This window comes from Pseudopodoces humilis, chromosome 1 (genome assembly GCF_049639895.1).
Source record: "Pseudopodoces humilis isolate 2021_Gansu_Grassland_sample_001 chromosome 1, ASM4963989v1, whole genome shotgun sequence".
NCBI lineage: Eukaryota > Metazoa > Chordata > Aves > Passeriformes > Paridae > Pseudopodoces > Pseudopodoces humilis.
Window position 1 is genome coordinate 104,900,956 of NC_142200.1, and position 24,423 is coordinate 104,925,378.

Genomic DNA, 24,423 nt, shown 5'->3' on the forward strand with positions numbered 1-24,423 from the left:
CGGGCATCTCTGGTCTGCTCATCCCCGCCGTGCGATGGCAGGATGCGAGGGAAGCGGCGCTCTTCCTCGGCACTAGGCTCTCCCGAGATGCTAAATCAGCGGGCAGGAGTTTCCCTGCCGCGGGAGTGGGCTGCCATTGGCTGCCGCCGCCCGCCCGTGCCAATGGGAGCCCGACGGGCGCCCCGCACATAAGCGGAGCTGGGCGCGCTGCCCGGGGCGCGGGCCGAGGTGCGCGGCCGCGGGGCAGCGCGGAGCTCTCCCATGGCCGCGCCGGGAGCGGGTCCCCACCGAAACCCCCTCCGAGAGCCCCACCGAGAGCCCCACCGAGAGCCCCACCGAGAGCCCCGCCGCCGAGCATCTGCCGCTGCCCGTGCGCACGGTGCCGCCCGCAAGAGGCTGCATTAAGTCATTCGCTCGCTGCCGTGTGGGAGGTGAATTTGTCGTCGGGAACGATGGAGCTACGGGATCTCTGTAAGTAGATCCGTGTACTTCATCCTGCTTATTTCAGCCTGGGCATGGAGCAATTAGCGGTGTCGAGGAATGGCAAAAGGAAATTAGTAGCAACTGTAAATAGCGTGAAGGGCTCCTGGGTTTTGTTTCACGTGTAGCGAGATGCGTTCTTCCAAATGGTCTCAGGCACCGGACAAACTAGTTAGCTGTTTGCGTTGCCTTGGGGGTTTTTTTAGCCTAATTGAGGTTGGTCTGTGGAAGGATGCTGTGTTCTTCGAGGTATTTCAGATCACCCCTGTGTTTGACAAGGAAAGCAAGCCACATGGAGCAGAATATCGCAGGCACAAAAGTCTGACGTGCTACATGAAGTCACTGGTATTTGTGGTGTCGGTATAATAATGATAGGTATGTAATTACAGTGGCTTGTCAAACGCCAGTTCAGACCCTGAGCCAAGAAAACACGAGTTGCTCATCGTTCATCACTGTGTTCAGCACAAAAAAGTCATTGCTTTTCCTACCCTTCATGTACCTTTTCTCTTTTTTTAAAATTGGTTTTTTCTTCTTATAAAGCTTTTTAAAATATGTTTAATTCAAAAGCTTTCCTATTTGTTTATGAAACCTGTGAGTACATTAAAAGCATGGAGAGTTTCCTTTTTCACCATTGTGGGGCATGTGTTAGAAGTTGATTCCTTTGCCTGTTGGGACTCTGCTTTTGATTCTGCAAAACAGAAACAGTATATTTAGAAAGGGGAGGGAAGCGTGTGTGCAAATCTGTCCCTCTGCAACCCTCTGGGGTTACTTCAGTTACAACAGCCATGAATTCAGCTCAGCATTGTCCATGTTTTGTCATGACAGGGAGCTTTGCTGCATGGAGCTCATGGTTGTCTCTGCTTAACCCTCTCAGAGACTGTAGTCATCTTCTCTGGTTTGTGAAAATACCTAGGAGAAATGGCAGACACGGGAAGAAAAAGGTTTAGAAAAAAAACTTCCTTTATTTTCACCCTGTGCCTGAGCTGGTAAAGTGTATCAGGTATTTCATAGTAATCAAACCATGTGCAAACATTGTATAAAGCTGTCTGCATTTCAGGGATCCATTCTTAGTGTCTTGTGTTTATGTTTGTTTTAGAACTTAACACACAGCTTCATTTCCCAGCATTAGGAACTGCTGAGAAGTCACATTTCTGCCTGGGAATCTCAGGCTGAGAGTGTAAATTTTTAGATTTGGTCAATTTATTTAGGTATGGTTTAACTGGTCAGCTTTGCTTTTGCCTTGCAAGTTGTGGCAGAAAGGTGTGTATGTGTACGGTTAAAGGAATCAAGGTTGCCTCAGAGTTGATGCCAAAAAAAGAATTGTCAGTGTTTTGAAAAACTGCTTCATCAATATAAACTAAAAAAAAAAAAAAAAAAAAAAATATAGAAAACATAGAATTCAGTGCATCAACACAGGGAGAGTGTCTGTTGATGTGTGTAAAGCTCCTCTGTGTTGTTTTGGGTGTTTAACCTGATGTATCACAAATGCAGGAGGGACCCCTTATTAAGCTTGAGTTATTGCTTTTTCTGAAGACACAGATATAAGTCACTCTTCCCTGTGTTTCCCAGGGGGGTTTGGGTCATCTTTTATTAAAATGATGGCCCCAGGTATCCTATGGCACTGGCCTTAGAAAAAAAATCATTTTTCTAAGGTATGCAAAAAAGAGATAACTGTTAGCTCTTATTGCAATACTTATTTTTGTTCAGCAGTGATGAAAATGCCAAGAATTTTTTTTTTTTTTTTTTTTCAGTGAGGAAGGTATTTTGTTGCTATGTCACTTCCCCAGGGTCTCGTATCATTCATCTGTATTTACTTAGCACTGGTGTAGCTGAAAATCCCTTTGCATATGGCTGTCTAGGCAAAGAGATGTGCCCATTCCCCATCTTGAAGGTGGATGCTTTGATCTAGGCTAAGATATTCCATAAAAATCTGTGAGAAAGCTTCGACCCTTGCACACCTGGGCATGGGGTGTTCCTGACTCCAGGCTGGTCATTTTGAACATCTTTGGGATGCATCAAAATGAAGCTTAATTGCACCTTTGAGGGTTTTTAATTCCATACCTACTGCCTTCTGCTTTATTTTCTGATAGCTGATGTGAAATCCTAGGAGAACATTATGTTTTAAGGTCACCACAACTCTTAAGATGACATTTTAATTCTTGTTAGCACTCTAGGGATATAGTTCAAACAACATAAACCTCTCAAGTTTAGTCACCAGTGTTAGGCAAATACTGTATGTGATAGAGTTCCTCTCTCTCCCATAACCTTGTTTGAAGGGATTTTTTTGCTTGTCTATCCCTGTGCATTAGCAGATAAAAGGAGGGGGCTGGGGAGGGAGGGAAGGAGGGAGGGAGACAGCCTGTAACTGCTAAGCACTGGATCAGTCTGTCTGAGGGCTTCAAACCACAGTGGTGCCTGAGGAGGAAAAACTCGTGTTGCAGTCAAAGCCCATGCTTGCATTAGATTTTTGACCTGATGGTGCGGAGTACTGTTGCTCGTCGTTAGTGCTTGGGGATGATCTGCGTGGGAGAGGCATTTCAGATTCCCAGGCTATAAGAGTTCCCGCAACAGAGGAGTGAGTAGGCTTCAGTGAGAGCTGTGGCATGCTGGTAGCAGTTGGGAGGATGCAGAAGCTGAAACAAAAAAATGCTATCTTGGGGTAGCTTTAATTGGTTGCATTGGAAAACACTTGGTTTGATGGGCTCATATGTCTTCTAAAATGCTTGGTGCCAGACCAAATTGGCATAGCTCCATTGACTTACACGAGATGCCACCAGGCATTGATCTGATCTTCAGTCTTATGCTTATAATTTTCTTGGAAGAGTGAGATTTTCACAAAAGCAGGAGGTTATTTTTTCTTTCTATTTGCCTCAATGACAGTAAATTGAAAACTTAACTGGTATAGGCATTCCACAGGTTTTGTTCTGTTTCTGTGGGCTTTAAGCTTAATGGGTTATCTTTTATCTGCTTGCAGAGCCTCATACCAATATGTCAGTCTGGAAGCTTAGAGCAGAAATTCTGATCTGAGCTTTACATGTGTCGAGAGATATTAAATTTGAATATTTCATTATTTCCCTGGATCTTAACCCTCCTTCAGTTACAAAAACCCTGGTGGTCATTCATGTTCTAGTTGCTAGAGCCACCAGTCTTCAGTTTTGCCTCAGTTGTATATGGTTTTCACCCCATTATTCAAGTGAGTTGGCACAAATTTTTACACACAGTTGTAAAAAAGGTGGCTCAATATGTCCACCTCCAAATGAATTGAAGACAGTTGTAACTCTGAATAAGACTAACCACACAAATATAAACAGTTCCTTATTTTTGTGTCTGAAAGAAACCCTACTTTTTTAGGCACAGTTTCTCCATGCTAAGCCTTGGCTTACATGGGACGTCATGCCATGGAAAGCTCTCACTCCCTGTTCAGTGCATACACACTCACATCTCCAATGGCACATGCACACGACAAAGCAACACCAAGCATGGAATAAAAATGGAACAGCAATAAAACAAAGACTTGTGAATTGTGAAAAGCCCATTGATTTGCTTGACACCCATTTTGTTCAACATTGTGCAGTGCTAATCTGAAAATTCCTATGCGTCACGAAAACTTTTCAGAACAATAGGAACTGTCAATTCCAGCAGATTTTACAGACCTGTCATTATTCTTCTTGTCTTGAATCACTAAGTGGTGTATAGAGGGATTTTTGGCAGGAGTTCAGGACTACTCTTGTAAAGAGGAATTGTGTGCCACTACCTCATGGATATTATCATCTGAAGCTAGAGTTCAGCCCAGCACAGGCTCCTGGAAGCACATGTTTCCCCACCTGAGTGTGCTGCTTTTATGGATCTCACTTTACTTTGTCTCTTCAAAAACCCACAACTACAAACCACTGCTTTTTACTGTTCTCAGATGCAATAATGTAGAAGGAAAAAACTCTACGCTCTTTCTACATTTTGAGTTGATATATTCCAGAAAACTAGAATACTTTAATGAAATCTTATCCCCCACCTCCACCTGCCACTTCTTCAGAAAGGAAAAGTGCAGATAGCAGCACTGATGGTAACAAGCAGAAGTTTTTATTAACTCCCTTTCTCTTGAGATTGTAGTGCTGGTACTTCCTTCTCTTGGAGCATCTCCTAAGATGCTCACACACCATACATTCCCCATCTTTGGGAACTTCAGCCCCCACTTAGATGCATACCTCTGCTAGGAGAAGCATAATGAGGGGAAGAAACATTGACTTTGTGTCAGAGAGATTCAATTTTAAATTCTTTATCAGAGGCCATGTAACTTGTGAGTGTTTTGTCTTCCATACTTACACTTCCCAGTGTAGCATCATCTGCATACATACCTCACCCAAATTAAATTGTTTCAGTACAGTAAGGGTCATGACATTCACTCTGAATATGAAAATAGTCATTCGGTTATGCATCCTTGGTTTTGGTAACTTGCAGAATCCATACATGTTGCAATATACTGTCAGCATTTTCAAAAGTCTGCAGAGCACAGATCCGTTTTTTGTGGACTTCACAAAATTCTAGAGGGCTTTTCTGCCTGGGAATTCAGTGGTTTCAAAAATGCATGTGAAAATCAGAGGACACACACGACCTTCATTTAAACAAGAACTTTGATTAGCTCTATCTTGGGCCTTTTAAACTCCTCTGTAATGCACAAAAAGCAATCTTCTAATGGGGTGAAAAAGGAGATCTTCTTACTAATTCTAGCCTACTGTCAAATTAATTCATCAAATAATATGCTCTTATCCTGAATCACTGGACTGCTTTTATCAGAGCTTTTGATGTGGCAAAGAAAGTGCTTGTTCCATAGCTACAAACCCAACTCGCTTAGTCTTCCTTTCTCTTTGAACTTCAGTTTTCTTAAGACTTGGAACATTGTGATACAGAGAGCAGCATTCAAAGCTAGGTATTTCAAGACTCACATCCAGAGGCACATTAGAAGCCACACAAAGGGATTTTCTTTAAGTGTGGTTTTCAAATATATGTAACCTTCTGGCTTGACCTCTGGATCTACTCCCAGTCTGCATTTCAAGAAAAAGAATCTACCCACATACAGTTATCTCCAGTAAGATCAAAGCTGTTATTGTATTCTGACACCTGTGAGAAAGAAATGTATATATAAAACAAAGTGGGGGAAATTTTGAAAAGATTTGAATGAATTCACATGTATGAAAGACGTGAACCCACGGATCTTGGAAGTGAAGGGAAGATTTTCAGGATAGCTGCAGAATGTTTCTTTATTTGTTAGCTTCACCAAGTTAATTAAACAGACTTGAAAACATCAACAAAAATAGATTTTCTAGATCCCTATAAATACAGCCCTGCAAGTGCTTTGCCATGAAAGTTAATAAGGTTCTAACTTTAGAATGGGGCTTCTGTCTGGTGCCTAACAGAAGCCACTGCAAAGATGGTGTTATTTCATTCTACCTTTGCAGCCCCTCATCAGGGTGTGGTGTCTTTCCCAGTTTCCACCCTTTTTCTGGCCGAGGTGTAAATTGCCATTTATACCATATATAATTGCCATAAATACCCCAGCTCCGGTAGACACTTCCTGAAGGACTGGTGAGTAGGTATCTGCAGATTGAGAAACGCAGCTCTGTTTGTCTGCTCGTATTTCCTGCTGTCCTGTGTGAAAGCACCAGGAAGGCTTTGCAGAGCTTGTCCTTCCTCCGTGTGGATGGATTGTCAGCAAAAGGCGCAGCAGAGCCAAGGTGCGCCTTGTGCTGCGTTGCTCCCTTGCCTCGGCACAACCAGCCTTAGCAGAGCCCTTGGCTTTCAGCCAGCTGGGATGTGCCAGAACGTGCTGGAGCTAAAGCTTTGAATGCCCTACAAGGGAAGCATGTCCCAGGTTCTGGCAGCACCACAAGGTTATCCCCTCCGCATCAGATAATTCAGCATGGTGCAGAGGAGCGTTTTGTGCGGAAGAGCCTTGTCCTGCAAGGAAACTACCTCACAGTTCCTGTGCTCAACACAAGGGGTTAAAATGTATCTGTGGCCCTTGCCACAGTGAAGAGAAGGACTGTAGGTCAACCAGGCTTCTCTCCTGATCCCCACTGTGCCCTCACAAGGGACCTTCTCATATCCCCCTCCCCAGACTCACCTTTGGAGGCTGGAATTAAGCCACTTGGCCAACAGAAGCTCCTCTCAGCTTTCAGAAAGCTGATGTGAGACTCTTTGTTGTCTGTTCAAGCTCTCAGTCATGCTTAGCAATAGCTACAGCTGCAAAGAGACACAGAATGTCTGCAAAACCTCTCACTTTCACATGACCAGTTGCTTTGGTGCATAGAGTAGTAAATAAGCAAAGGCTTGAGTTAGGAACACCTCTGATGTTTTGTAACTGCAGTGAGGTTATATTTATAAGCTAATACTGGGTCTGGAATTTTTCTGCCTTTAAATGCTACTATAACCCAGTTAAATATTTAATAAAAGAGTGGAAAGTCTATTCACAGCAATTTCGCAAGTAAATTCCTTTGTTCTCACTTCCCAACTTAACTTTTCAAATCCCAAATTCAAATTATCACCTTATCTCAAACAGCAACACAATGTTTTGCCATTATGCTTAGAATACCTTAAGTTCCATTTTCAATGACAAGTGGAATTATGCTCATTTCTAATGGTACTGAAAAGGTACAAGTGAGTCTTAAAATAAGTTCTGCTTTTTCATGCATGAAATTATGTATCAGTTCACCTCTGCATGCAGGATTTCCATCATTCTACAGTCATAGGCATCTACTCCAGAATGAACTTTGCACCAATCCCAATAACAATTTTCATTGCTAAAGGTTCTAGCCCAGTGAATTTCAAGGCTTTGAGTTTGTATTACATATTTAAGGTATAAGCAAGAATCTTCTGACTAAGAATGTCTTTGGTGGAGTAAATATCAAGTGTTTCAGGCACACGGTTCTGACCATTTACGTTTTCCATTGACCTGGTAAGATATACAATTGCTGGATTGTGTCCAAAGTTTTGGGTTTTAAAGGACTTTCTGTCAGGTTTCAACAAAGAATAAAAGAGACACCTTTCTAATTTTGTTAACTGTTATTGGGTACTAGTGATTGAACGAAATTTGGAGGTTTTTCAGTCAAAGGGATGTATGACGTTTGTAATGTGAAAAGTATAGGAAAGCCCTACAGCTAATTCTATGACTTTCAACTTAAACACCAGAGCTCAGTTTCTGATTGTTCCAGAAGCTTGCCCGAACTATGATTTAGAGGTTTTATTGCACCAAAATCCCAGAGGTTATTGCAGTTTACAGCAGATAATCACAGTGTGTGGCTCTTGCGATTGTGAAGAAATGCGCACATTTCATCATGATCTCCTGCACAGGCAGACACCTGGGCCTGAATCCAGATCCTTTCAGATCATGACCTCAATCTGGTGTTCTCATCACTGCCTCTGCATCTTGCTGCTGGCAAACCATTTAACCTAGCAAGGGTATTGTGCATCTCTGATGTCTCAGCCCATTTGGAGCATCTACTGTCACCAGTGCCACAGAGAAGCCGTAAAAGGTGAACATGGCATGTTGTGGGTCACTTTTGGGGCAGAGCCCAGTGGTCCTGTTTCACAATTCCAGTTACCTCAGCATTATCACTTACATGATCATGGTCGGGGTGCAAACTCAGGAACTGCTTAAAAAGGACACCAGTCCAGAATGCAAAACCTTGGCCATGTTGAAACAAGTGCTAGAACTCACATCAGTTTTAGGCTGGTCTCCAGAATTAAGAGGCTGGTTTACTCCTGGGCTGAAGTGGTCAAACTGAACCACGAAATCAGTCAAAAGATATCTCCTCCTAAAGAAAATGAAAGATGTCAGAGAGCTCTGTGTGAGTCAGTTGCAAAACAAGTAACAATTCTGATTACTGATATACAAAAAAGAATGTTCCACCAGGGATAACAGCTTGTTACTTGCTTTGCTCTCGAGATGCAAGGGAGAAAGGAAGAGAAAGAGCATACTTGTAGCCAAGTTGGCTGCTGCAGTCCAGCAGCACAGTCAGTCAAATTGTTTCATCCTTCCAAGTCATTCTGTAATATCACTGATTTATCTTGCTGCCATGCAATTGTCCCCTGTTGACAATTCCAATTTTGTCAAAAGATGACAGAGATTTTGCAGAAAACCCGCAAGCTACTCTTACCAGTGGCAAACAGTAGGAGAGCAAAGTAAGATTTCCTCCTTTTCATTGATGCCTATAAATAGTCCATGCTAACCTTAACAGCCTTGAAGATGTAGGGAACCTTTTTTAAAAAAAGAATCCATTATTTTTAAACTACATTGACTCAGCAGAAGTAGACGTGTGTGTTTTAGATCATGATAAGTTGACAATCAAGCCCTGCTGTGAATGCTTAGCTCTTCAATTTTGGCTGTAAAGTTTTACATTTATTTTAACTCTGCAGTGTATTGGCACAACCCTTGATATTGTGGCCAGAAAGGATACTGCTTAGTTACTGTATATATTTAAAAAGAAAGGTCTTATTTACAGCTTTTTAAATTCAGTTCTCCTTTTCTTCAATTTTTTTCCTCATGTAAATGAGAGAGGACATAATTAACCAAATTTATGTCTAAGAATGGGTTGCTTAATAACAAATTTTGTAGTTCTCTGTTGTGCTAAGCAGAATTAGTCACAGGAGCCATTATATGGACTTCAGTGGTATTACTTCAATATGCAAGGGCTATCCAAGCATGATTTGAGCTACTTTGAAAAGTGTAAGAGGTATTTTAGGAAAACTAAGTCCCTTAGTCTTGCAGACAGGAGGGCTTTTTCAATATATATTATTATGCATACATCCAATTAGAAATTAATGGGAAATCCAGATTTATGTAGTAGGAGGAGATAACTAGGATCCTTGCCATTACTGATGCAAAAAGAAAAATGGTTGTCTCTGTGTGTATAGTTGCTATTAATAATCTGGGAATACATCGCCTTTTGCTCTGTTTGCTCTGTAGTCCTACAAGACTTTTTATTAATACAACTCATAGTATCTTCACTGGAAATGTAAATTTCTGCAGAAGATGCAGATCTCTGTATTTCCAGGTTAAATTTGATTTTTCATCTGATTCTAGGCAGATATAAAAGGTATTGCCAAAACCAGCAGTTTAATACATGTACCATACTGACAAATGTTTAAGTGAAACAAGACTGTAAAACAACATAAAGATATTACCTATTAATCAAGTTATTTTCCTGCTGTTATCAGTCTTGAGAAATTCTGAAAATACCATAAAGATGTATGCATTTGAAAATAAATAAAATGCAGATTTCCACTATTTTATGCATATTTTTGGGGTTGATAGAAAGGAATATTAAACTATTTGACAGCAGCATTTGATCACCTGAGATTCTGTCTGCTCTGCTCTTAATCCTGTGGTATTTCAGGATCTTTAACCACCAATTTCTAAAGATGATAATCCAACCCTCTACAGTGAGTTGTGTTCCTCTCATAAAGAGCCTCACTGGAGTAGCTGGTCTTTCAATAGAAACTGGCTTAACCTAGCAGGTGGTTAGATTTTGTTGAATTTTCTTTTAAAAGAGTTAGGCTGGTCTATTAGCTGGTTTCAGTATATAATGCTTAGATGTCATTCTTTTATTTGGGCCTTTTGAGGGTGGCTTTACTTCAGTGATGATGAAAATCATCCCTGCTTAGAAATCTCACCTCTGGCAAAGCTTCAGTTATCATGAAAAAGGGCTTTCCTGTACAGGCTTTCACTTGTGCTCACTGATCTGGCAGTCCACTGTCTCCCCCAGTGCTTTGCTTTAATATGGCTTGTCTTGCCACAGGATAAATAGGAAAGGACACCTCATGGTAACCAGCAAAATTTCATGCAAATATCAGCATGATCTGGCTACCACACCTCCAGTGCAGATATTCTACTCTCAATGTTCTAGATTGCTGTTAGGAGAACGAGCCAATTCTCAGGCATGTTGCTCTTCAACCTCTTCCTCATCCAGAACCTGCTAATGAGCCTTCAGAATGAGCTGACCCTCTTTTAAAATACTAAATCATAGCACCTTACATTCCTTTCTAGTTTACTTTCAAAAATTAATCCTAAAATAAAGGACTTTAGAAGCAAAAGTAACAGGATGATGCCATAAAGCCAGCGGTCCTGCTTTCAGTAGTGTAAGTATCAGGAGTGAGGCTGGAGATGTTTCTAGATGCCATCTAGTAGCTTTCCATTGATACCAGGAGACACTCAGATTTGCTTCAGCTTGTAACTGCAGAGGCACAATAAATTCTCTGTTGGCCAAAATTGATCACTGAGAAGCTACACTCCAAGCATATCACAGGAACAAGCTGCAGACATACATGACACTAGCTTGCAAGTTTCCTATTCCATACAGGCTAATTTGATACATCCCTTCTGGAAATCTTTAGTGTATATAAAACCAGGAAAGGTAGTAAAAGGACTTGTCTCTGAAACTCTGGAAAAGTGAAGTGGCTCTGAGTTTTACCAGAGCACAATAACTCGGGCCAGAAAATACTCAGCAAAATCCAAGGGAGGAAAGCAAAGTGCAGGTCCTTGTAGCCTTTGAGGGCAAAGAAGAGTGAGCGGTGGGGAAAGGCAGAGCAGTAAGCCGAGATTTGTTCATGCTGGCAGTGTGTGTTGCGAAAGGAGGAGAGAACATTCATGCCATATCCAAACACTAAGACCAACCTTGAGCAAGAAAATATTATTTGTATTTGGCAGGCATCTTATCTCTGAGAAGCAGGAAGGGACAAAGCCCTATCTCACAGTATGATGGATGACTACATCAAATTGACACAATCTGCTTCAGACTTCCATCCACCACAGATTTGTTGTACCCCCTTGAACCAAGCAAGGTTCCTCTTGGAACCTCCTCTTCCCTCTTGGTCCTTGGCTTTCTGCCTCTGTCACCCTTGAGCAGCAGCACTGTCCTTAATTAATGGGGTATTGTAGGTGTAAAGTGGACTGAAGATTCAATGCTGTGGTTCAGAGCAGGCAAAAATAGGCTTGAGCCCTTAGGGTAAAGATTTCCCTGTAAACGAGCTGTAATAAAGTTTACAGACATAAACCCATTTTATTGGGCAAGGATACTTTTGTACTTAAAATACTGCAATTCTAGTTTCTTGCAGGAGATGTGGAATTTCCTTTAACACAAGTGGTTTTATAGAGAAGCAGGAGTAACCAGTACTATGTGCTAACCCTGAAATAGTTTCTTGTGTTCTGTCAACTTGTTTCTGGCTCACTGCATCCAAATGAGGGCTGTCTTTCTTCAAAATTCAATTTTACCTCTGTTAGAGCCAAATCTGGGTCTGAAAGAGCTAAAATTTGGGTAACCATACTATATAACAAGGGTGAAAATAAATGATAGTCCATAGCTGGCCACTATCAAACTTAAGCTAGACCAGTGATGACAGTTGTTTGTTGAGAAGTTTTGGATTAATAAAAGTTCCAGGTCATGGGCTGCTTTGCTGTTACATGGTCGGAGTGTCCCCAGTGTCTTCTCCTGCTGTGCACATCTCCTTTCTCAGAGCAAGATGCAGGCCTGCTGTGTAATGGGAAGAAGTGCAAGTTGGCTTATTGGCCAGTAAGGAATGAGGGAACCCTCAAGGAAAGGAGAGAGAGGGAAGAAGAGAGAACAGGCCATATTGTTTTGGAGACCATAGGTAGGTCACCTTCAATTAGGTATCTATTGCAGAGGGATTTTCCACCTCGTTTCTACAAGTGCTGGGATTGGAAAAAGTATTTGGGTGACTTCTGTATCATTTACATTTTCCTGTGCTTCCATTTACATTGGAATGCTTTAGTTCATCAAAACAGATAAAAGACAACAGATAAAAGACAATGGCATCTTCACCATGCTGATCAAAACCCAATCATCTTAAAGGAAAAAAAGATTGGAAATATAAATAGCTACCAAAAATATGCCCCTGATCTTAAAAAATGCTGAGTCCTAGGATGTTTCTGCTGTTAATGCTTTGTCTCTCCACCTTTTTTTTCTTTTTCTAGCTTGGTAGTGGCAGCCCATACAATTATGAGCTGCTGCACAATTTTACACCTTAGGTACACAGTCACATTTAGAATCTGACAGTGTTCTCCTTCTGGAATAGGAACACTGCTTGCAGCCCACAGCTGAAACAATTAGCTTCATTAAAAAAAAAAAAAATTGTTCTCTGGCTTACAGATACATTTTAAGAATTAGTTAAAAGGAAGCAAAAGAAAAAATTTAAAGTAGATAGGCCAACAAGCCTCAGTACTTCACCAGATCTTAGGGTTTTGAGAATATAAATTATTTAAATTAAAAGCCATTTGAGAATATCTAACAGAAGAAAGGGCTTTGACAGCAGATGGAGCAGAGCAGAAATGCTGATGTTACTATATGTACCTGCTTGCACTGAAACCAGCAGCTGTAAGGAGGAATTTGAACTAAACTCTATGAACATGTATTCTTATAGCTCTTATTAATGGGTTGTTCTGTTCCTCTCCCAGTTTCTCTTGACCCTTTACTGAGGGTTAAATTAATCCCCTGTGCATCTCAGCTGAGGATAATGAAGTTGTCCCAGGGTACAAATGTAGCCTTTGGGTTTGACCTACAGAAGGCTGAGCCTCTATTCCTCACTATGTTTTCAGGCAGTTTTATTTATGTTGGATTAATTAAAAACACCCTCTCCATTCCCCAGGCTTATGTGCTCTCCTGTGCAGAATAAAGGAGGTTCCAGTGTCTGGCCTCTCTCAGCCCATCCAGGCTGATGCAGAGACTGTAGAAAACTCTGCTAATGAAGGGATCTTAATGACCCTGATCATGTTTGTGAGCAAAAAGGCTCATGTTCTGATAGAATTGATGTGGGCATGCTCTATGATGTGAGGAACAGTTTGGATTCCTTTTTGGAGTCATAGGCCTGGCTCATATTTGGCAGGGCCTTTTTTTGCTGTAGGTGAATGCAAGGCATTAAACCATGTGGTCATCTGGAATTTGATAAAGGGTAGGCAGACTGAAATGTCTGTTCTAGTTCCTATGTATTATAATTATAAAAGGTCTTAAAACAGATTATTTATCTTTAACATGTTAAATATATCAGTGTCCACAAATAGTTTGAAGTCCAAAACCGGACTTTTTAATCCAGTGTGAGAGACAGACTGAAACCTGGCCCAAAGTCACCCCATTATCCTGAGAAATTTGCCTGCAGTAAGTTTCCTCTCTCTCTCTTTTCCTCTCTCTCCTTCTCTCTCTCTCCTTCTCTCTCTCTCCTTCTCTCTCTCCCTTCTCTCTCTCCCTTCTCTCTCTCCCTTCTCTCTCTCCCTTCTCTCTCTCCCTTCTCTCTCTCCCTTCTCTCTCTCCCTTCTCTCTCTCCCTTCTCTCTCTCCCTTCTCTCTCTCCCTTCTCTCTCTCCCTTCTCTCTCTCCCTTCTCTCTCTCCCTTCTCTCTCTCCCTTCTCTCTCTCCCTTCTCTCTCTCCCTTCTCTCTCTCCCTTCTCTCTCTCCCTTCTCTCTCTCCCTTCTCTCTCTCCCTTCTCTCTCTCCCTTCTCTTTCTCTCCCTTCTCTTTCTCTCTCTTTCTCTCTCTCTCTTTCTCTCTCTCTTTCTCTCTCTCTCTTTCTCTCTCTCTCTTTCTCTCTCTCTCTTTCTCTCTCTCTCTTTCTCTCTCTCTCTTTCTCTCTCTCTCTTTCTCTCTCTCTCTTTCTCTCTCTCTCTTTCTCTCTCTCTCTTTCTCTCTCTCTCTTTCTCCCTCTCTCTCTTTCTCTCTCTCTCTTTCTCTCTCTCTCTTTCTCTCTCTCTCTTTCTCTCTCTCTCTTTCTCTCTCTCTCTTTCTCTCTCTCTCTTTTTCTCCCTCTCTTTTTCTCCCTCTCTCTCTTTCTCCCTCTCTTTTTCTCTCTCCTATTATTTTCCCACATCCTTTCTGATATGCCAGTGTGCAGATAACATGTTGTGGCCAAGTGGAGGTTGGTACTTTGCTCTGAGGCATCAAAATAGACTTGAGGGAGAAAGAGAAGTTGCCATCATGACATCACAGCAAGAAAGTATGTGATTTCTATGCCAGAGTGCCCCAAAAGCTAGGTGGAACCAGACAAATCCACCTCTCCCATCTTCTTTTTCTTCTTTATCCCTCTAAATTGTCTGTAAATTGCTGTTTAAGCTGGATTTAAAATAGCCCATGTATATTAGTTGATTCCTTCACAAATCAGGAGACTTGCACATCTGTCTTAGCATAAGCATTTCACTTCAGTGTTCAGTAGTGCAGAGACAGACAGGGGTTTTTTGTCATGGGTAACAGTGGATGGCTTCTGACAACTTGGAAATCTCTAGAGGTATGGGGAGCACCACTGCACTGAAATTTGAGAAATGTTAAGTTTTCCTTATGGTCAAAACCAACCTACGAACACCAAAAGGGAATTCACAGACAGTATTTAACAGATGCCAGTGATGTTTCCAATAGCTAGGAAGTGTTGTGTGCTACATGTAAATGTTTGATTACTAGGCTAACATCTGTCAAGATGGCATTTTCAGATAAAAGAGAGAGTGGTGGCTATGACTTCTTTCAAGGTCTGTAGTTGTGTTGGATTTGTTTTGCACTGATTCTAGAGAATGCTGATTAGTATAGGTCATCTTGCATTGCAACACTTGACCAAGGCCTATAATCATGTCACTACTTCATCTGTGCCTGATTGAGAAGTCCCCAGATTAAGCAGACTACTTATGGTGAGAAGCCCCCTCTTTGCCATCTGGGAGTTTGAAACCAGCTGCATTCCAAAATCTGAAAGAGAGAAGGAATCCATGAACTGCTTTGTAAAATGGTCTCTTCCTCATTACCCTAATCACACAAGTATGCTGAGGGCTGAAATCGGCTTTTTTCCTTTTTTTCTTTTAAATCGGACTCACGAGGGAAAGACTAATGAACATGGAACTGAAAAGGATCACTTGGGTCATCCTGGTCCCATTCCTGGAATTCAGTAATAGACACTGAAGCAGAGGATGCCATTAAACTTCTGTTCCATCTGTCTTGCTGCATGCTTCAGGACACAACATTTCCCAAAGCCCTCTTAAGTCATGTGGATTCTCTTGGAGAACTAAGTGCCCGTATAATGTGCCATAGTATAAATCAAGGCGATTGCATATCTCAGGATTTCATTTTTTAAATGAAATAATACCTGAAAATTGCATTTCTTAGATTAAGTTCTTAGGTAATTCAGGGGAAAGCAAAAGTACCCAATATTTCCAGTTGCCCTCCTGGATCTTATAGCCCAAAGTGGTTTAAACCCTGAGTGGCAGCAACATATGCATGAGATACTAATACTACCTGTAGCATTAGTGTCCTCTGTTTATTCTCTTAGATGTGGTAGTTGCCACTCTTCAGTGCTGAGGAGGAAGACAAAAAGAGAATGAACACATGGAAGGATTAAATTATGTATCCAAGGTCATACAAAGGCACCTGTGGCAGTCAGCAATAGATATATGCAACCTAAATGTTAGTACAGTGCATAAATTAAAGGGATGGCCTTCTTTTAGGGTTTTTTGGGGTTTTTTTTTATATTTAAAGTGAGAAATGAACCTTCAGACTGTGGTGCTTGTCAAACTTTTAACTAACATTTAGTCAAGTAGTGCAAAATGCTAATATTGTGATGAGTTAATGTGAATTTCTCCATATTCATGGACATATTGAGCTCCAGTCTACTACTTAGATTCAGCCACTGTTTTCCCATTACCCTTTCCTTGAGATTTCTCTTTGATGGAGTGCTCTTATTGCTCTGAGACCTGTCAAAGCTTAGCAGAAGAAGCATGGCTTCACCGGCAAAGACTCGGGATTGGGGCAGTGTTTTCTTTCTGATAGGATAGAACAAACATCTAATCAACATGGAGCAACAGCACAGTGGTCACCAGACTACATCTGGCAAAGCACAATAGAAGCATTGATATTACAAACATAAAACTTGGTTAATAAGGAAGTGCAATGAAAAGTACCAGAACTCTGAGCCCTGGAGGTTCCATAGTATGCTTCAGATGCATATGTTAAGGAAAAGAATTATGCAGTTGTGGATATAGTGCACATATGACAAGAACATTTGTCACCTGTAGATTGAATTTGTGAGGTCTTGAGAATTATCAGCTCTCAAAAATTTTAATGTCAATTGCTAGTGCAGGAGACAAGACTATAAAATTCTCCCCTCCCCCCCAGAAAAAAAGTAAAATCTAGGAGACTTTTGTTTTGGAGAAAAGTCTGCGTTAAAAATAGTACTTTTCGTAATTGGGTATCTCTGCCTTGCATGTAACACCCTTGCTTTGTACACCAGATGAAAGTAACATCTGTGGCTCCATTTGTCTAACAAGCAGTTTTCCTGCAGGCTCTCTAATACTTACCCTGGGGGGAGTTCGTGGACCTTATCTAAGAGGAAGAATTACTTTGTTGTGGCTTTGACATGCTCTTTAAATAATATTTAAAAACCATCTGAAACCATATTATATAAAAGAGGAAGCTTTTTGTGAGTCTCAGTGGAGAAAACAAGAATGAGAAATTTCCCTGTTCCATTTTCTGTCTCTGTGCTGTTTCTTAGCCAAAGGCAAGGAAGCTGTTTAAGTCATAGGGCTCAGTAATTAATATTACAACAAACAAAAGCAAATCGAAAAGATTTTCTGCTTCTCTTTAGTGTCTTTATTCACCTGTCCTCCATATCTTTCAGATGTCTTCCAGCCTGGCATGTATTTAAGCACTGTCCTATTTCCACTGCTATTTGCTGTACAGATCACAGAATCCATTCATCATCTGACAGAATAATTTAATCCTTAATTCTCTAAACCATTTATTGAAGAATGCTTCTGCCAGCCCGACTTTAAGCCCTGCCCTGCTTTAAGTCCTGCCCTGCTTTCTCCAGCTGTGTCCTGCAAGGATGCAGAGATTCCTGGCCAGCAATGTGTCTGGGTACTGAGCCCCTGGGTGATGATATCTCGCTTAACTCCAGGTGCTCTCAGGAGCTGGCTTTGCACCCTGAGCCTCTCAGGGATTTACAGCAGCAGATACACTCTTTCATTGAAATGGAAAAATGATACAGATTTATGATGCTGGATTTTACTCCCATTTTCAGTAGGTCTTTGATTATGAAGAAATCTTTATTTTCAGAAAACTAACAATTGAAAGCTCTGTGAGGACAGTCCCAGTTAGTGACAGCTTTTGAATAGCCACCCAAAGGTACTGGCAGAAGCCATCCCCAGTGCTTCACTCTGCCTGGCAGTGCAGTCCAGTCTCTGACCTGAAGAAACTGGTACAAAAACCAGAAGTCTGTTCCTTCTTCTTTCTCCTTTGGACATGCCCGTAGTTTGGTGATGTAAATGTCAGTCTGCAAGGAGTCAAGACTGAGCTCACCCATGCATTTCATTCATGGCTTAGAATGTGAGTTCACTTTTAAAGGCAAATACACTGAAATTTCACATTAAAACTTCTTGCCTGCTTGAAAATAATGGTTATGGTTACAGCAGTAACAGCAGCAGCCAAACATTCCAAAAGAAAACCTTTTCGGTTTGCAGAGTGGGAATGATTGTTTCTTTGTAACATTAAATCTCAGCTTGGCCTTGGCAGGGAAATGCCATGCTGCTGCTGCTGGAACAAGACAGAAAAATAGGCTCTTTAGGTTTGACATGGCTATAGTTTTCCTGCATTCTGGAGGATCCCCAAGGCCCCATGGAAACCAGATGCATTCCTGCTGCAACAATTAACATAACCAACCCTTGCAGGAAGGGAACGCTTATGAGGGGAGAAACATTACAGTATTTTCTTTTGGAAAATTCCACTATTGACATGAAAAACAGCAGGGTAACAGCAAAGATGGATTGCAAATTTTGACAGCCCCGACAGGTAAATATTGGCTTTGTGCAAACAAGTTTCTATAAATAACCAGTCTGCTCCAGGAACTCCACAGATGGCAGCAGGGCTGCCGGGGTATTGATTTACCCACTGTGCTCAGTGCAGAAAAGCACAGCTGTCAGTTTTGCTGTTCTTCTCGTTCTGAGTGTTGCTGCTGCTCCTGCTGAGAGCTGCGTGCCTTGTTCACCATTTCTCTTTGGCAAGTGGAGATGAAGATTAAGAGCCCAAAAGAAATGATTTGAAAGAAAAACCTGCCAAAACAACAGAAAATAAACAAACAAGAGCAAAGAGCAACAATGAAGAACGTTGTGTATATGTATTTGAAACACCAGCAAGAACCTGTCTTAGTCTGTATCAGGTCACTTAAGAGGGCTTACAGGAGTGGTTTATAAAGAGTGGTCCCAGAAATCATAGTGGGAGCTTGAAGGGCAGGAAAAGTTTATGTGGAGACAATATAGATTTTGTACATGATGAGTAGTAACAGGCTGAGTTTAGAACTGAGGGGTAGAACTGGCCTTACATGCAAATGGTTGCTCTGCCAAAAATCCCTAGCAGCTGGAGGTGACTTATAAATAAATACCAGCCAAATAGGCCAACATTTAAAATTATTGTGATTAGGTTTTGGGTTTGTATGACCCATTTGAGTGCAGTCTAAATCTCGGGATTATGATTTTCAGACAGGAGAGTCAGCCAGTGCAACCACTGTCTCATTAACAAAAACGTTGATTTACAGGCATAATATCTAGAATTGCTTTTTAAAGTAACAGCTTAGAAAGACTTCATAACCTCAGTTCCATAAAAATCTTTGCCTGTGGTATAGGTTTGCTCCAAGGGCTCATCAGTAGCAGAACCGTGCATCTCCTGGGGCAGATGCAGCATGCGCCATTTGAGGGCATTTTTCTGACGCTTTTCTGTGTAATTTCTGTGCAGTTACACAATCAACCCAGACAATGAAAGTGCCTCTGTGCTACATCTGCATCAGGGATTTTGCATAGAATTACTGGCTGCAGCTTCTGGTTGTCATTTTGTCCCATTTGGTAGCTTGGAGTTTTTTGTTTGATTTGTTTGATTGTGTGGCTGTTAGGGTTTGGGGGATTTTTGGTTTTGATTTTTTCTACGTTTGCACAGAATCAAAGAATAGTTTTAGGAAGGGATCTTAAAAAGCATCTGATTACAACTACATAACTAAAATGGCAAAAAAATTAATAAGTAATTGTCCAGACCAGTTGAAATAGATGGTTAATGTTGGGTTTTTTTTAAATCTATTTGTTCATATTGTAGACTTTGAGTGGTGCAATCTGTGTTTCAGTTCCCATGAGCTGGCTATGAAGTCCCGAGCAATAGAGCTGACCCATGACTTTCAGCAGAGTTCCTCCTTTCAGTGCCTTTGAGTCCTTGCCTGGATGGAGGCCTAGATCTGTTCATTAGTCCCATTTCTGCCTGAGTTTTAAATGATTACAGGAAAAAATAATTCGGTCAACAAAAATTATAAATCAAAAGTTTTTGTGCTTACATAAATCTCAGGCTTGACATGATTCTGTCTTGATTTTGGAAAAAAAAATTGAGAGTTGCCAAATGAGAAGGGATTTTTCCCAAGATAGACCAAGAATCTTTTATAGGAGAACGTGAAAAAACAGGGCTGTGCAACAGACCATAGAATTTTTTTAGACAATTGGCATTACTGTAACTATTATACAAACATACAAACATACAAACAATACATACATGCACACTGGATAATTTATAAGTTGTAGGGCATAAGAAATTCTCAAGAAGAGACTTCTGTCAGAGTTAGTGTTGCTGCACTGAAGGAGCTAGATGCCAGCCATTTCTAGATAGTCTGCATATCTGTTGCCTTTATTTTTGTGAAGCTTTTTTAAGTGTTGAGTAAGGTATCTCATATGTATCTTGTAGAAGAAGTGGCATTGTTCCATACAAAGCTGTTCTTTCCCTCTACTAAAATTCTGCCTTTGCATGCTGAAATAACAGACAGAAAGAATCTTGCTTTCTGACTCCTAGGTCAGTTAATTGACAAATACAAGTGCCAATCAAGAAGGGTTGGGTCAATGTTCTCAGGCACATGGTGTGACCTTTGGGCCTGTGCAAGGCCAGGAGTGGAATCAATGACCTTTGAGGGTCCTTTTCAACTCAGAAGGTTCTGTGATTCCAGGTCAACAAGCTTGCTTTGTGCCTGTGCGTGTGTGTGTGGCTGCTGCCCATTGTGGTTGCAGCTGAGCCCCCATACAGCTCCCACTGACACTGAGGTACCCATATCCTACCCCCATTGCCACCAGCTTCTCCAGAGCTTTGTGAGTTTAGATGCTGAATTCTTTATCTTTGGCAGCTCCATGCATGTGATGAGGTATGCAAACTACCAACTGAGCTGAATATGATGTTCTAAAGGTTCCAGTGCTGAATACATTTCAAGCTTTTTGTTAGATTTTTCTCTCTCGTTATATAAATATGTTGTTTTACTATAAATACCTAATTCCAAGCTGTCTCTGAAAACAGAGTCCATTCTCTGTTTTGAAATACCATTTCTCATGTCAGAGATTTGACAGAGGAATAAAATACCTACTTGTGTCTTCTTAGAGAAGGGCAGGGGGGAAGGGCATCCTGTAAGAGCACAATGCAAAGTAATGCCAGTTGTCACTGCCATACATTCATGACCTTGTGCATTGGTGACCTGTGAGCTACCATTTTCTTGCTCTCTCCTTTGAAGTACAGTTTGTGACATTTCCACTGTACTGTTACTGTGCTGTCATTTTTCTGAAACCTCACCTGGGGGAAGAGAGGGACGAGTTATGTGTTCAAAGAAAACAACATCAAAGTATTCCCAGCAGCCAGTCAAAGCTTAATTTGGTACTAATTCTAATAACTCTGTGGCTGGTGATGTGGACTGTTCACATGGGTAACCTGCCTGATAGTTGCAGCTTTCTCTGAGGTGTTTTTTTTTTTTTTAGTAGATGAGTTTGTGTTTTTTAATAGATTTTAGCTGACAGTACAAAGCCAGCAGTATTGGATACAATGTTATTGTAATAGCTATAGCAGATATTGTTTGGAATTACAACACTAAGGTTAATAGCAGCCCCCAAAATGTTGGACAAAAACACTGAATAAAATTAAAAGGTAGAAATGAACCTCTATGCTCAATGTAGTTAGCTAAAGGATTTTAAAAGCCTACCCACAATATATATGCCTAAGCTAGCGAAGAGCAGTTATTAGATTTTAAATTCATTTCATTTTTATTCAGAATTATGTTCCTTTTTCATGTCATGAAAGTTGCTCCTAGCTTATGACTGATAATTGAAGCAAACATATTGCATAAATTAATGTTTTAATTGCAGTGTGTACTGAGTCTACATGTATGCAAAATATTGTACAGGAATACACATTAACAGCAGACCTGTACATCCTCTGTAGTATTTTCTTGGGCCAATGAGTTTTCATCTCTCTGTCAAAACATGTCATGCATTACAGTAAGCTAATGTTTTCCTAGGTTAATCGCTAATCTGCCTATGTATTGGTAAATGTTGCCATGGGCACAGCAACAGCAGAGCAGAGAGATGAGCTTTCGCCTGGTTGGAGATGAAAAATGGCTATTTTTACCTTTTATACCCATTTGCTCAATCACAAATGAGAATAAGAGGATGAAGAAGCAAGTTTCATCGCCTTTTTAAAATTTAAATGCAGAAACATTTTTCATATGTGTTTTGCAATATGCAGGTATTTACTATATGTTGATTACTTCAACAAAGCTCTTTTGTTGGGCTTCATATTCACCAGATTGTTTTACAAAATGCAGCATCCTACATATCATCAGCAAGGAGAAATCCTATCCCTTTTTCATGCCAACATAAAAAACACCCATTTTGGATATTGCTGAGTCCCATTATTTAAAACTTAATTCCTTCCCTAAAGTACTCCATGCTGCCACAATGCTGCATAATAAGTTACTTAGTTGTGCAGATTAAAATCCCAGACTGACTCTTGTCCCCTATTTGTGACATTCTTTTCTGAAAGAAAGAAGATTAAACTGTGTAAATGGAACATGATTATGGTTTATTTTGTTAGTATGTGCAGTGATGAGTCTTTGACCTACATTTCTTGTGTGTAGTGTGCTCTTGCCCTATATCTGGATAATGAATGACAGAAACATTGATGTGGGTTGACCTTTTTTTCCACATAGTTTTTGATCTTTTTTATATACATAAGGAAAACACTGAGATACAAATCTTCAGTTGAATCCTAAAAAACACTTATTTTAACAGAAAAAAAAAGAAAAAAGAAAAAAAAATAAATTTAAGCACAGTGCCTGATACATCAACTTATTTGGACGCAAAGGGTCCAAATGGTGTCTGCTGTTAGGTCTTCTGGGTATTTGATATAGATGCTCATGGACAAAATTATGCAACTAGAAGCTGCATCCTACAATCTCTTTCTGTTTCAAAAGGGTTTTTTTCTATCAAGTTTTGGCAGTTAACAAATCATGCTCAGAAGCTGACTTTCTCTGGATGCTCCAGAAAGTCAAGTGAAGTCTTTATGCATCTATCTTCAGACTCTTAGTGATCTGAAGATTCTGACCTCCAAGAAATGCCTGCAAAAGAAGGCTTCCTTCATGATGGCCTTTCTTTCCCTCCCTGATAGCAGTGCTGTTTTGATATATTGAGGGAAATGTGCATATGTGGCCTCTGTTAATACTAATGCTCTTTGCAGTTCAATAGGTGAATATAAGCCTGTAGGACTCAGCGTGATAGTTTGTCTCACTGAAGATTACTGCCAAGGTAAACAGATTTTCAAGAAAGCTTATCTAAACTAAGAAAAATGTCTTCTGCTTGTTTCAAAGTAGTTTGTTACACAGTTTGTCTAGGCACTTGGACTGGAAGCATAACATGAAAGAAAGGAATGACTGAAGATATTTAATATTGAAACCAATATGATAGTTTAATGCCATTATCTCTTAGAAAGTCTGATGTTGATAGTGATATATAATTAGAAAAAAAGTTTAAAAAAGTGTCTTTCTAGGGGAGAAACTAGCAATGCATCTTTCTCCTTCACCAATCTGTTTTCAAATGGTTGTCCAAGCAAGCTCTGAGATTTTAATATTTCTAGAAACACCTACTGTGTATAACTCACTTTAAATTGGCACATATATCAACAGCATGAAAAAAATGTTCACAGCTCTGGGAAACTGAGCTAAAAGGTCACTTTTTCAACAAATTCGTCAGCTGGGAAAAACAAACCTAGCTTTCCTTTGAATTTTTAATAGCTTTCTTTTTTCTGTCTGAAGTCCGGGGGGCAATATTCTGTAGTGTAAAGGCACCATCTGAACAATCCAGTGAGTGTTTCATGCATTTGTTTGTCTGCTTAAGTTTAGGTTTGTTTAAATTTGCATGTCATGGATTTGACAGGTATGTTCAGCTGCTCTTCTTATTTTTGTCCTGGGTGCAGCTTTTGAAGGCTTTCAGGAAAGCATTTTTTTCTACAAGAAGGCCTTCAATTAAAGACTGAAAATATTAGGAAAGGCAGTGGAAAAATGTATTTGGACAGCAATATGGGGCCTCAGGAAATGTTATTGATTAAAAATTCAGGTGAGAGGCATCTAATAGGAATTTTAGCATGGCTGGTAACCAATGCAAGTTATCACCAAGGTGCAGAAAAATTTTGTCCCTTTGTTCACAGGAAAATGTACAGCTCAGGTTTTTTTCTTTCCATTCTAAGTATAATGATTGCAGAACTCTTCAAACAGTAAATTATATAGCCATACATAAGTCACAAAGACTTTCTTCTGTGCTGCTGCATGGAGAGGTCAACAGGTGACCAGGCATTTATTTCAGTATTTCTTTTCCTCTTTGTTTAGAGCACTGCTTTTTTTTTTTTTTTTCCAAAGCATTGAGGTGCTAGTACATGAATTTTTAGGACATCCTGAAAAACCTGCTGTTTTCAATAACCTCTCCAGATGGATGACTGCAATCAGTGTCCTCTGGCCTCACTTTATCTCTTGATCATATTCTTTCTGAGGCATGGGGGGTGGTCTTTTAGATTTGTCTCTTGTCAGAAGCCAGGTCCGAACTCCTAGAGGGCTTTAACTACCAGAACCAGGATTTCAGATAGGTGAA

General features: G+C 40.5%; 1 protein-coding gene across 5 annotated transcripts in view; it reads left to right on the forward strand.

The window, feature by feature from the left end:
• The window catches only part of ELMO1 (engulfment and cell motility 1), a 302,673-nt gene that overhangs the window by 221,328 nt on the left and 56,922 nt on the right, over window positions 1–24,423 (forward strand). The window contains exon 1 of one of the 5 annotated variants that reach the window (XM_088054074.1): window positions 205–471. The exons of the other annotated variants lie outside the window; for them this stretch is intronic. The gene's annotated coding sequence lies outside the window, so the exon portion shown is untranslated. Of the gene's footprint in view, window positions 1–204; window positions 472–24,423 lie in introns of those variants that run through there. 5 annotated transcript variants of the gene reach the window in all.